This window comes from Bidens hawaiensis, unplaced genomic scaffold (genome assembly GCF_021521415.1).
Source record: "Bidens hawaiensis isolate Kalapana, Puna unplaced genomic scaffold, B.hawaiensis_p1.1 tig00019639_1, whole genome shotgun sequence".
NCBI lineage: Eukaryota > Viridiplantae > Streptophyta > Magnoliopsida > Asterales > Asteraceae > Bidens > Bidens hawaiensis.
In genome coordinates, this window is record NW_027492978.1 from 367,705 (window position 1) to 380,161 (window position 12,457).

General features: G+C 30.0%; 1 pseudogene; it reads left to right on the forward strand.

Annotated features, from left to right (window-relative positions):
* The first annotated feature begins 254 nt into the window (after positions 1 to 254).
* Positions 255 to 11,842, forward strand: LOC143558739 (ATPase GET3A-like; annotated as a pseudogene).
* Positions 11,843 to 12,457: the final 615 nt, after the last annotated feature.

Genomic DNA, 12,457 nt, shown 5'->3' on the forward strand with positions numbered 1-12,457 from the left:
CGACCCACATTGCGCCTGCTTTGAATTCCGTGCTCGCGCCCCTCTCGCGCCCCGGTGGTGTGGTGCTCGCGCCTGGGGGCGCGAGCGGAGGGGCTCTCGCGCCCCCGCTGAAGCCCCACACCCCTCAGCCTAAGGGTAAAAGTGTAACGTGTGTACCACGATTTAAGGGAGTTAAAAGTACAATTATTATCTTATTATTATTATTATTATGTCATTCGTTTAATGTGACTTTGAAAAAACAAACAAAATACGTAATGGAGAATTGTCCAGGTATTTTATACGAGGTAACAATGTCAATTTGGTTTGACTTTCATTCATCATTATGTCTCTCTCTCATATTCATATCTATATTTTTTTTAACGGTCAACAAATAGAAAATTGTCTAGGTATTTTATACGAGGTAACCTAATGACAAAAGACTAGTGTCAGTTGGCCCAACTCAGTCGTACGAAGCTCTTAAGCGTATTCAGATAGTCTCTGAGGAATACCCACTTGCCCGAACGCCCACTGATGGCAGAACCCGGACACTCTCGGGGTCGAACCGGAGATTACAAAAATTTCGGTTTTACTTCGTTGAGCCACTCATATCTTTCCAAAAATATTGTCTGTGAAAATCAAATATGAATCTCAATTAAAAAAACTTATGATTTCTACAACTACGTCAAGTTGAAAAGGACCATATTGATGTCCAATTATTTCTTATCATATGTTATATGTACACATGTAATTTTCATGTGTTCATATTCAACTTTATTAAATAAGTGAATAATAAATATATTTAAAATGTTAGGTAGAGAGACCAATGGTTAAATAATATCGAAACTTAATTATTGTAACCACATTTAGTACTTTAATATAGTGTTGGATGGGAAACCTCAAACCAGCCCGTTTGGACTTCCTGGTGGAAGAAATAAGAGTACTTAGTTTTTTTGGTGGGTGTGACATAAGACAAAGCGGGCTAGGGTTTCATGGAAAGGGTAGCATAATTTTAATTTTCGGATGCAATGTATGTTTGTGAGCTAGGTGAGCTCAACTAAAACTAAAATATGAAGGGGGAGGGGGTAAGCGAGTTGGTGTTTTGTTGTCGGGATCAGTGGCGAAGATTCCTTAGGGCACGGGGTGGCCCCGCCCCCCCCCCCCCCTGTATTTTTATGCGGTAGTGTAAATTTACCCGTTTCCGTCTGGAATTTTTTATACGTAGTGTAAATTTAGCCGTTTTCGGCCCAAATATTTTATACGTAGTGTAAAATATAGACGTTTTCGGCCGAAATTTTTTAACGTAGTGTAAAATTTAGCCGTTTTCGGCCCAAATTTTTTATACGTGGCGTAAAATTTAGCCGTTTTCGACCGAAATTTCTTATACGTAGTGTAAAATTTAGTCGTTTTCGGCCGAAATTTCTTATACGTAGTGTAAAATTTAGCCGTTTTCTGCCGAAATGTCTTATACGTAATGTAAAATTTAGCCTTTTTCGGCCGAAATTTTTTTATACATGGTGTAAACTTTAGCCCTTTTTGGCAAAAAATTTGAGCCCGACCATCTTCGTTTGTGAAATTTTGTATACATTTTGAATCCCCCCATGTCTTAGTCCAAGCTTCGCCACTGGCCGGGATTATGTTCTTGTTAATCTTGATTGTTGTTGATTTAAATAAAACTTTTCGTTGGCAGTTAATAAAGTTCAGTTTCAACTTTAGATGAATATATCTATATTATCTATCTTTAAATACTATTAAAGCAATACAATGTGGACACATGACATTCTTCTAGGTTATTCACATGTGCAATCCAGTCACCATATTTACATTCTCATGTGCTCTAATATTCTGCCATGTGTCATGTTGATCAAACACCAAAAAACTTATTTAAACCTTAATATTTTCCACCAAAATCATTTTAATCTCTCTCTCTCTCTCTCTCTCTCTCTCTCTCGACTTACTAACCCCACCATCCACCATCTTCTATATTCCGGTAATGTAGATCGGGATTAATCTTTTTCTGGTAAGGTTATATATTATACTCTAATGGCCAACAATGTTATTTGATTTTCCGGCAAGGTAATATCTTTTTCCGGCAAGGTTTTCCGAAATGGTTTTATATTTATTTTAATTGTTATATGATTTTGTAATAATCTCTTTAGGTTGTATATCAAAATCCAAGAATGAATTGATATTTTGAAGCTATTACGGTTTTTCGGTAAGGTTTTCCGGTAAGATTTTTGTTTTCCGTTTTTGTTTGTATTTAATCTCTATCTCTCTCTCCCTATCTCTCTCGGCTTACTAACTCCACCATCCACCATCTTCTATATTCCGGTAATGTAGATCGAGATTAATCGTTTTCCGGTAAGGTTATATATTATACTCTAATGGCCAACAATGTTATATGATTTTCCGGCAAGGTTATATCTTTTTCCGGCAACATCATATTTTCTTCCGGTTATTGTAGATCTAACCTTTTTATCTTTGTTTTAATTGTTAACTGATTTTTTTAAAATCAGTTTAGGTTCTAAATCAAAAACGGCGATGAAGCTAATATTTCTACGTTTTTATGTTTTTTCGGTAAGTTTTTCCGTTCATGTGTTATACCTATAACAATGGTTGTTTTATATTTTTTTGAAGTTTTATATTTTTCTTGTTTTTTTTTCTTTCACATGTCGTTCTTCTAGGTTCTAAACAAAAAGTTTCATCCATGGACATTATCATTATTCTTTTTCCAATAAAAATTGTAAATCAGTGGTTTAACATTCCATAACATGTAGCATTACCGTGACTAATTTTTTGTCACACCCCAACCTACGGCGGAAATGCGGGGGCGCGAACTGATTGTCACAGCTCTCAAGGTTACTATATGCACAATATAAGTTTCAATATCTATTTAATTATTTCAAACAAATATTAATGTACATCAAAGTTAGAAATAAACAATTACATTAAACATCCAAAATTAAGTTCTTATATCTTTTCTCTAACATGCATCCTAAGTTGCTTCAAACAATCTTGATAATCACGTCACACGATAATCTGCATATGCGTTGAAAACAATATAGTTTGTCAACACAAGGTTGAGTGAGCAACACACCAGTTTAAATGTGCATATAGTATATAACAAAAATATGTAGTTGCAACAAGTCATATGAGAATAACAAATTAACCAAATGAGCAAGTATAACTGAGATGTCGAGAAGAACAAAGGCTAACGACTGGCGTATGATCATACTAGACTGAGATTATGTTCGACCTCTCCGAATGCAGAAGCATACAAAGCAAATAAGCACATAAACAAGTAAGGTATAAGTTGTTAACACATAAGACAAAGTTGCAGTTTTGTGTATAAGTATATATGAGAAATATATTTACACATATGTCCCTAAAACGTGGAAAACAATTAAAATAGGAGAATGTGGTACTCACCTCAAATAGACGAGCAAAGGAAATAGATATCAATAAGAATGACGATTCGCGGAAATCACGCGTTGACGATAAGGCCTAATAAGGAAAATAAAATGCGGATACGCAAAGTTAAGTACAAGATAGATTATGAAAACTCGATAAGTTAATATTAAATTAATATTATATCCCTTAAATTTCAATATATAAAAATATTATATGAATAATTATTAGTTTGTTAATTGTATATAAAGTATATAAAAACAAATAATATATTTAAAAATAAATATTGTTAGTTTGTTATATTATAAATATATTTATAATTAAAGTTTGCTTATAATATATATGTTAAAACATAAACATTAGTTTTCGTATATATACACATATGTTCACATATACAGACGAAAGAGGTGAGAAAACACAAGCTTTAAAGGGCCGGTTCTTAATAAAATAGCTTTATTCTTTTATTAATATTAATAATATACTTAATAAAATGTTTAAAATAAATATTAAAAACAAAACTTCAATCGGGGTTGCAGGGTCTCGAACCCGCGACCTGCCCCCCATAAGTTATATGAACTAACCAGATGGGCTTAACCAATACACGTAATATAACCCATAACCAAGTAATTAGAAACAGAAACATATTTCAATCAGTTTGAACATAAACCCTAACAAATCGATCTGCTCAATCTCGTTATAATCAACCAAATCGATTATGGGGCTTTTGTTTAACATCAAAATGCGATCCTATATATGTATCTTTTTACCTCTAACAATGAACGAAAGCGGGTTAATTGCTTCAAACAGGTGCCGGCCACGAAAGTAAATGAACGAGCAAGAAAACGAAAAAGTTAAGAAAATTAAGTATAGGGCTATTGTTGGCGACGGCTGAGGGAAGGTTGGTGTGAATTTAATTGTGTTTACAAGATCGTTATATAGAAAACGATATTAGGGTTTCATGCGTGAATAATAAGCTAAGGCCCAAGTTCTGGATCATTCTAAACGTAATTGAATGAGGGATTAGGGTCAGCCAATATGTTAGGGTTGTAAAAGCGTAATTAATTGGAATATTAACAATGATATCGTGATCAACGGGCTATCAAGAGCGTCGGTTAGGTTAAAGATAGAAAAACGAGTCAACAGGGTGTAATTAACTTAATTAATTCGTCGGTGAGGCCGCAAATCATGTACGAAATTGATTTCCCAAATCAAAAGTTGATTTCAAACGTTTTTGGCATGTTAATTGATTGATTGATTGATCGCGGGTTCACAAGAATGTTTACGGGTCGGGTTTGGTTGTTGGATTATCCATCTCAAGATATGGGTTATAATATAAGTTACAGCTTTAGTCCTTGGAGTTTGAAGTTGGAGAAAAATTGGTAAAATGTTATAGTTAGGGTTAAAAGTGTAAGAACAATAAAGATAAATTATAAATAACTAATTATTAATAAAGTAATCAAAATAATTCGACCACGAAATAAGAAAATAATCCGAAAATTGAACCGAGTCGGGTATTTAATAAAAATATATATTTTCAAAACCCGAGTTGTTACATTTTTTTTATTTCTAAAACGATTACAATTTCGAATTTTAAATTCCAAATTTAAGTTAAAGTTGAAATTTGTAAATGGTTGGTCAATATCCATAGCGTCTAAACTTACCGTCATTACAATTTATTATTTTCTAAAACTATTTGATTTAAAAAGTTTAAATTTCCAAATTTAAATTAAAGTTGATTTTTTTATTTAATTATTGGTCAAACGTTTAAGTTGGTCAAACATTTTTAAATTGCATGGTCAAACATTAAAGTTGATTTTAACTTTAAGTTGAACTTTTTAAATGGTTGATTAAGCAAACATTCATAATGTCTAAAATTACCATCACTAAAATTTATTATTTATAAAACGATGTAATTTAAAATTTATAAATTTCCAAATTTAAATTAAAGTTTAATTTTATGAATTACTTGGTAAATATTTCATAACATGTAACATTATCACGATTAAAATTTATTATTTGTAAAACGAATATTAATATTTAATTTTCTCATTTCAGGTTATGTTTCCAACTTGATATAGCTAATTTCATGGGTTGAAGATTTGTTGATAAAATATCTTATTTTTTGTTTAATATTGATGTATATTTTTGTTATTATTCATGTATTTATGTATTTTTCACAATTCATGTAATTTATTTGATTTTTATATAATCAATCATATATAGTTATTGGTTTTGTCCATTTAATATATTTTAATCAGAACCGATGTATTAAAGAAAAACTTTATTTTTGTATCTTATATTTATCTATTTATTAATGATAATCTTTATAATTTATAATAATTATTATAATTTTAGTAATTTTGTTATTATTAATTCATTACCTTTTCTAATTAGTTGTTATATCTTATTTTAACAGAAATTATAAAATTTACACCTTACCATTTTTATATTTCAATATATTTGACTTAAAACATTATTTATTACATTGTAAGATACATTATATAACCAATTATGTTATATATGGAAAACCCAATAAATAAGTTATAAAGTTTTCATGATTTTAATTACAAGATATTTAAACTTCTTTTAAATTCGAAAACTGACCGATCTTTCAACAAATTTTTAAAGGTTTTAATACTCTCCATAATTTTAAACTCATTTCAAAAACTTTCCATAATTTTTTTAGGTTTTCAAAGTAACTGATTTGATCTTCATATTTGTAGTTATTCCTAAATTAATTAGTCATATTAGTAAATTAGAACATATTTGATTTTAATTTTTGTGATTTGGCATTAACTAGAATAAGTTATCATTTTAATATTCAAAAAACTGATTGTCAAACTAAAAATACTTGTCATAATTGTAATGTAATATTACTTTAATATAAGTGAATATTAATTATTAATTAATACTAAAATAATAACCGTGTTTTTTTAAAACACAATATTCAAATTGACATAATTTCTAATAATCAATACTTAATATATCATAAATTAAATAACTGTTTTATCATCATTTATAAATATTATTCGTAACATATGATTTAGTGAATATTATTAAACATGACAACTTTTTATAATTTATTAATATTATTATTCCCATGAATCAAGATAATTCAAATTATTTATATCTTTACATAGAAGACCAAATTCAAACTTAAAACTACAAAATTTAAACTCCTTTTTAATTAACATATTTAAACTCCTTTTAAATTCGGAAATTGATCAATCTTTCAACAAATTTTTAAAAGTTTTAATACTCTTCATAATTTTAAACACTTTTCAAAATCTTTCCATAACTTTTTGAAGTTTTCAAATTAACCAATTTAATTTTCATTTTTGTAATTATTTCTAAATTAATTAGTCGTATTAGTAAAATTAAAACCGATGATTTGACATTAACTAGAATAAGTTATCATTTTAATATTCAAAAAACTGATTGTCAAACTAAAAATACTTACCATAATTGTAATGTAATCTTACTTTAATTTACGTGAATATTAATTATTAACTAATACTAAAATAATAACCGTGTTATTTTAGAACACAATATTCAAATTGACATAATTTCTAATAATCAATACTTAATATATCAAAAATTAAATAACCGTTTAATCATCATTTATAAATATTATTCGGCACATATGATTTAGTGAATATTATTAAACATGACAACTTTTCATAAAATATTAATGTCACTTTCTATTTCAAAAATTAAATTAATCACATATTAATTTCTTATTGTTATTATCTATAGTAGATTCAATTGATTATTAGATTCCACACCTGAAACATAAGTTTCTTTTTATATTCACCGTTTTAAATTTAATTATGTATGTTCAATTTTTTTTTGAATTTGTGTTCACAAAATATTAATGTCACTAAATTTCTCAATAATATATAATAAACACGTATTATATTTTTATCCATTTTAACTAAAAAGTTTTTTACCCGTAATATAAATCTTTTAGTTATAACATCCAAACAATTTGATAGTCTAAGTCTTCATAATGTTTTCAAAAAATATTTGATAATTTATCTCTTATACGTTTATAGTTTCCCTGCACACGTTCTCCGGTGAATTTGTTGTTTAAATTTATTATGTTTGTTATGTTCAAATTAACTTATTGTAATTCAAACATCTACTCAAATTCTCTCTCACTCCTTCGTCCTCTCTCACACATCTTACAAACCATATTAAAATTCCAAACTCTCTCTTACACCTTATTTTGAAGCCATCAAACCACCCAAAAAATACACCATTTTGCATTCAATATGTACGTTATTTTTCAGTCATTCCAATGGAATCGCCGAACGTTTCAAATTGTTCACCATATCTTTATCACCGACAACCTTATTTGGGTAATTAGGGTTTTGGATTGTTGTTTTCAATTTGGCAGTGTTAATTCAGTCCAATTTGTTCTGCAGTTAGGTTTTGACTTTGTGAAAACACAGCGGTTACTCAGCAAACCAGGTGTAGTTCAATATCTTTTCGTGTGTTTTGAAATCTGCATAAGTTTGTGTTGTCATTTTTGAAGTGTGAGCAGATATGTGGTTGTTTATTGCTTTTGGTTTTTGTTTGTGTAGCTCCGGGGGAAAGTGCATCATCGTCTGAACATAACATTCGGTATTTTAATGTACTGATCCTCGGTTCAACATAGTCTTCTAAGAAGGTAACCCGACTTCAATTGTAGTTTCACTTTTCCAATCGCGTAGCTTTATAAATCAATCATAATCGACCTTTGTTTTTTACTTGGTTAGCAGTGATCAATGTTAACTCTACTTCTTGCTCCTAAACTGAAGATTTTGTGTATGGTTGTTTAAATGTTACTTTCGTTTTTTGACTGAATTATTGTGAAGAAAGAAAAGACGACATTTTATATCCAAAAGATGAGTCATTTATACATACAATATCTTTATGGGTGAAAATTTGTTTGCTACAACTTTTACTTTTATATTGATTGTATTCATGTCACATAAACAATAATTTTTTAGTTTATGATTTCAGCTCACTTATTTTGTATAACATAATTGTTATTAGATAAAACATATTAACCTTTATGTTCTTCTACTTCAGGAAAAACTGCAACGAAGGAGTTGGAACGTATTTATCAGTTATTCTATTTGTATTCAAATCAGTCTTCTGGTATGATTTAGTAAGTGCAATCCGTATGTTTTCGGCATTGTATTTGTGATGCAGTTTTTGAAGCGATCAGTGGCTCAAGAAACTCATGATAATTAAATACGATAAATTATTCTTGAGCCATTTGAGTAACGCCGTGGATTCCGTATCAATTTGTTTTTTATTTTTAATTTTCTTTTGGTTGTTAATACCATAGTTATTAAAAGTGTGCGCTTTTTGCGCTTAAGCGCGTTTAAAGCGCCAGACGCATTAATTGCTATTAGCATGCAGCAGATATTTAAGGCGTAGTCTTATTTTTCCAAACCTTCCCATGCGTATTAAATTCCCTTTAATAATCTGTTCATATTCTCCAGGAGTCTCTAACACTCCACTATTTAAGGGGTTCCACAATCAATATTATAGCACACAAAATCATCAATAAACTAAGAATTTACAGGTTAGTTACATGTTAGTTTTTTCTTAAAATACCTAAATTCGGATTTCTTTCTTTACTCTGCATTTTTTGTTCTTTGTTTCTTATAACCTTATCTAACTTTAATATTTGTTTCAGCTTTAATATTTGTTTCTTTACTCTGCATTTTTTGTTCTTTGCATTTTGAGTTGTTTTAGTTTTTGGGTTTTCTGTGTTTTTGGTTTTCGTTTTCTGCAATTACTACTTCTTGTTTTGGATTTTGGTTTTTGGTTGTTTTATAAACTATTTGAAGAATGAATGCATGTGTTCTTCATAAGATGTTCTATTTAAGTTAAAATTTTTGTTTTTATAATGTGCACTTTTTTTTCAAAATCGGGCGCTTTTTTGCGCTTATCGCCTGGGTGCTAGACCCAGCCTCAACGCTTTCGAGCGCTTATCGCATTTGATAACTATGGTTAATACATTATTGTTTCTGCGAACAGCCCAGAAGGAATAGAGTATATCTGTTCTGACTTAGAAGTTGAACATACAAAAGTAAGAATATTGCTGTATGTAATTTGTTTCATTTTAGCCATTTTCAATTTTTATCATATATGTCACTTCTATTACTGACTTGTCTATATTTTCAAGGAAAATGCAGTCTGAAAAACAAGGATATTTCACCCTGGTAATAAAAATGTAGTCTTTTTTTTCACCATAGTATAGACATAACATGAAACAGTTGTATGTTTAGGATACTTTATTCTGGTAATAAAAAGGTGGTCTTTTTTTACCTGACTGTCGACATAACTGTTTACAAATTGGTTTAGCCAGTAGGCTTTGTAAGTGAACTGTACGAGGCATAAATGTAGTTGTTCGTTTAACTTTAATCGAACAAACGATCGAAACGAGCAATTAAACGAACTTTGTTTTCTTGTTCATGTTCATTTGTTAAGAAAATGAACGTGTTCGTGCTCGTCTATGTTCATTCGTGAATATTGGAAACGAACAGTTCACTAACGTAAGCGAACATAACTGACAAAAAACCAATTGAAAGTCAACGTGAATCAGGCTATTGGGCATAAAAAATTAATAAAACTTGACTAACTGTAATATATAATATATGAATTTCATATAACTAGACTAAATTGTAATGAGCCTAAAAGTTCAAATGAATGTATAAACGAGTGAACTTAAACAAATGTAAACTAACAAACACAAATGCATGCAAATGAACATAAATGAACCTTCCGGAACATAAATGAGCAAACGAGGGATGTTTATTTTTGTGATCAAGTCCAACTTGTTTTTGTAATTCAATAAAACAAAGACTAACACAACTGAGAAACTTCTTCAATGTGGGTTCATTTGAACCTTCATTAGAAGCTTTATGTTAAGACTCTTGTCAAATGTTAACGTGTTAATGATTTCTCATTATCCACTGAGTGTGTGCTTTATTGTGTATAAGTTTGCCACTTTATACCCTTCAAGCTTTGGAATTGATGCCAATCAATGTGGCTTACGATTTTAAAATCTTTTAATTTTTGAAATATTGGAATCTAACTTCTTCTGTCTACTTTCGACTTTTGAATGCCAATTTATATATTTTCCAACTTCATTGTTTCTACAAATGCATTTGATATTGTTTTTACGAATGTGTTTGGTTTTCGTTTCAATTTTGTTGATGACTTGCATAAAATATTGCAAATAGGAGAACTTTGGGAAAATAAATCTAGGATTTAATAAAAGAGCTAGCATTTGTATTGGTTATAGAATTTACAAGTAAAATGTAGGCAGTATATAATAATTTTTTTTATTATTACTACTTTTATTAGTATTATTATTATTATTAATACTATTATTATTATTATTATTATTATTATTACTATTTCATTTACTATATATTGCCTCATACATATGTATCACAGAGCTGAGGGTCTCTCTGAAAGCCACCTCTTTATCCCGTTGGATAGAGGTACGGTGTGCCTACATCCCACCCTCCCCAGACCCTACTTATAGCTTTGCTGTTGGTGGGACTAAACTGTGTATGATTGATTGATTGATTTTTTTTTAATAAAACCTGACATAAGGTTAGTACAACTGATGGATTACTCTGTAATGCCTTTTGATACTGCTCCCACCAGACACACTTAGGTTGTTACAATTCCCATTAATGCTATAGAAAGGTCTTACCAAAATGCTTAAATATTAAATTTAGTGGCTTGCTGGGTCAGGTATTTTCTTTTTGTTCATGTTATATGTTTTAATTTGTGACAACATATTGTATGAGTTGACTTGTTTTTGTCATGTTAATGACAGATGGGACGTATGTTTGGTTTTTGAGAAGAGTTTGGCGAGGATGCAATACTTGGAAGGTTCGCGGGCATGAACGATGTGATTGAACAACTCAACAAGCAGTTCAAAGATCCGGTAACGGCTTTGATTTTCTTTTGTGTTACATTTTAAAATACAAAGGTTTAGCTTTTCATTTTTTTGTTTCACAGGAATATAAGACTCTTATATGCACATGCATCCCGGAATTGTTGTTGTTATATGTAAAGAGAGATTGTACAACAACTCACTAAATTTGAGATAGATATACATAATATTTCCATCAACCAAGGGCTTTTAGATGGCGAAGGTTCATGTGAATATAGTATTTTTAATTTTTTTTTCCAGTATATAAAATAGTACCTGTGTTCTCTTACCCACCATTTATGAATCTTAATACTTTTTCATAAAAATTGTTTTCAAAATTTATATTTAGGTGTTGAGTCCAAGTACGCTCAAATCTAGGATGATACTGCAACAAAATACCTAGATAGGTTTTACATGTTATATGACGATTTCAATTTTACAAAGTTGCTATTGCTGCCAGGGAGTGTATGGTTCTTCAAGTTGAAAGCTTTATTGCCAAACAAATGACTAATTTACCCTTGGAATAATTATAAATTGTTCCTTAAGGATATCTGGCCATCATATTGGGTCTTTGTTGCAATCTTGAGTGATAAGTCTAGCAAGCAGGACATTTTCATTCAGCAAAATGACCAATCTACCCTTGTATAACATCATTTTTGAACCCTCAGTATGACACACCCTATGTGTGTGTGTGTGCTATTAAAGTGTTTTGTACGCTGCAGGTATTGTGAATGGTGGTTAGCATATTAGGTGGCTAGCAGCGTCGGTGCTGCAGCCAAGGAAGAGCTTTAGTTGCACTTTTGAGGTTTTGATTATTATATATTTATGTTAACCAACTTAACTTATATATTTATTTATAACAAGAATCTTAACTTTGATTCCATTTTTTGTTAATTTTAGGTGCGTGAAGGGAAAAGACCTACTTGTAATATCTTCAATCAACATGTTTTTTTAATTATTATGTTGACATATGTTGTTGACTGTTGTATTGCAACTGAATTAAACTGGTGACTGAATTATGCTTTTAATCTATTGGAATAAAGACTATAGTTTGTTAGTATTGAGCCCACGGACCTAGCTATCCGTATGACTGATTGATTATTTTTGAATGTGGTGTCTTAC